The sequence below is a fragment of the Vombatus ursinus genome, unplaced genomic scaffold, assembly GCF_900497805.2.
Source record: "Vombatus ursinus unplaced genomic scaffold, bare-nosed wombat genome assembly UNPS02014797.1, whole genome shotgun sequence".
In the NCBI taxonomy this organism is placed as follows: domain Eukaryota; kingdom Metazoa; phylum Chordata; class Mammalia; order Diprotodontia; family Vombatidae; genus Vombatus; species Vombatus ursinus.
Genome location: NW_020954575.1, coordinates 15,344,315 through 15,346,781, shown reverse-complemented (window position 1 = coordinate 15,346,781; position 2,467 = coordinate 15,344,315).

Sequence of the window (2,467 nt, the reverse complement as noted above, 5' to 3'; positions counted from 1 at the left end):
TTCAGGTCTGACTTGTGACATATTAGTTCCTGTGATCATGGTCAAGCCCCTCTTAACCTCTCAGTGATCCCAGCCAGCTCTTTTAAGTCCATATTCTCCAACTCCACTCAGGATAATAACAGTCAGTGGTATGCTGGTAAATGTTTAACAACCAGCTCTTGAGAAGAAAAAAAAATTATGTATAGGACATATTTTTAATCTGCATTCTTAACATTTTCTTTATCACCTTCTTAAGTCCAGACAATCAAAAAACAACAACAAAAAAACAAAACAATAAATCAAGCCCTGATTTGTAGCAGTGTGCTGATTCCCAAAGTGTAAATTTTCACACTGAAAATTTAATAGTCAGACACCCAGACCTGGTTTAGCATACCTCTGAAATAGCCAACATTCACATAGCACTTTACTTATGAGAGCTGTCTCATCTGATCCTCCCAACGCGAAGTAAAGAGGCTACTATTCCCATTTTAGAGTTGAGGAAGATGAGGCCTGAGGCTGAGAAGTGATTTATTTGCCTGGTGTGTTCCACAGCTAACAAGTATCTGCCGAAGGGTTCAAACCTAACTCCACGTCTGCTGCTCAGATACTCTCATTGCACTAGGCTGCCTCTCTGAGTGGAGGCCTTTTCTCTGTTGCTCCCCCCTTAGGATCCTAGGAACATAGATTTAGGGGGCCTTGGGGGTTCATCTAGCCCAAGCCCCAACCCCTCTTGTTTGACAGATTAAGAAACTGAGCCACAGAGAGGTTAAGCTATTTGCCCGAGGCCACATAAGTTGGCAGAGCCCAGATTTGACCCCAAATCCTCTGATTCCAAATCCAGCCCTCTCCTTACTCACTTTGCCTTCTCATGAGAAAAAAAAAAGAGTTAAAAAATTCACATTTGGCAAAGTTGACTTCTTCAGGGTCTGTTAGGTCACAACCAACATTTCTAAAACAAAATAGAGTTAACATCTTGTTTAATTTGGAATCCTCAATTCTGCTCCACAGGATTGAGAACCCTCCAAGTTCAATTCAATTCAACAAACATTGAATTCAGTACCTCTTACAATGTTCCAAAGAGATAAAATGGATGAATATGAGAATGAGTCTGAGGTATTAGTGAGCTTGAGTGTAAGATTTGCTTGGGAGCCCAGAATTTAAACCCACTCCCTGGTTGTAATGAGGGTTTAGCTTTTGGCCCCTGGTCTCTAGTCTGTCTTCAACAAGTGATGCATGAGCTCATGGGGAGCTCTATCTTCACGTCAACACTGTCTTCTGCCTTTTAAAGAAGGACTGTGGATCCATCTACTATTTTCTAATTCCCATACCTAGTAATGTCCAAACCGGTGCTGAGAAGACTTTTAAAAAATCAAGCTACTTTATTTGTAATTGTAAAAACTTAGTAACAAACTAAATGTCCAACTGTTGGTGAACGGCAGGACAAACTGTTGTATATAATTGAATAATACATGGCCATGAAAAATGACCAGTATGAGGAACATAAAGAAATTTGGACTTATACAAAGTAACACAAAGCCAAGGAAACATCAACAAAGAAGAGCAGTATATACACTGATTATAGGAAAGGAAAAAATATTTCCATAACAGAGAGAAAGAATGAACAAAAAGTACAGAAGAGAATATAGAGGGAGAACCTAATAAATGGCTATGGTTATATTGTACGTAGAAATTTATTTTTAAATATAAAGAGTTGTAAATGTATTTATATTTGTTTCTATCCTTTTTAAAAGTTAAGTGCACAATAAATTGTTTAAATAAATATTTTTTTTAAAAAATAACCAGGCTCAAAAAAAGAGACTATGCTATTTTAGGATTTTTTTTTTTATAAAATACTAGGGGGGAAAAACCTTACATTTTATAGGCAACAAAAAGACACTACATTTAATGCACTGTCTATTCGTGTGTATTAACATACATCTGTTAAAAACAAAGGTTAGTTAATTTAATCATTGGGTAGATAAAGAGAATGGGATTGAAGGAAGAACTGAGAAAGCAGTACACACATGTAAAGGGAAACAACACAAAACACTACAAGACATCAAAATTCAGGTCATTGCAATAACCAGCCCTGATTCCAGAGGACTGGTGACAAAACACATCTGCTTGCCCCTCTTTTAGAGAGGTAGATGTTAGCAGGTGCAGAAGGAGGCATACACTGCCTGAGATGGTCAATGTGTTGGTTTGTTTTGGTCAATTCCCATGTCTATTACAAGAGAATGTTCTGTCAGCGGGGTGAAGGGTATTGGGAAGTGACGGTGCTCTGACAAAAACATCAAACGTTTTTTAGAAATCATGAATATAGCAGAAAATAACTCGTGGTTAAAAATTAAAAATACAAACCAGTAACAGCTGTTTTAAGATCTGAGGCCTATATGGCACTCTGACAAAAACATCAATAAAACATTTTTTAAAATTGACAATATATCAGAAAATTACTTGTGGTCAAATTTAAAAAAAAATGCAAACC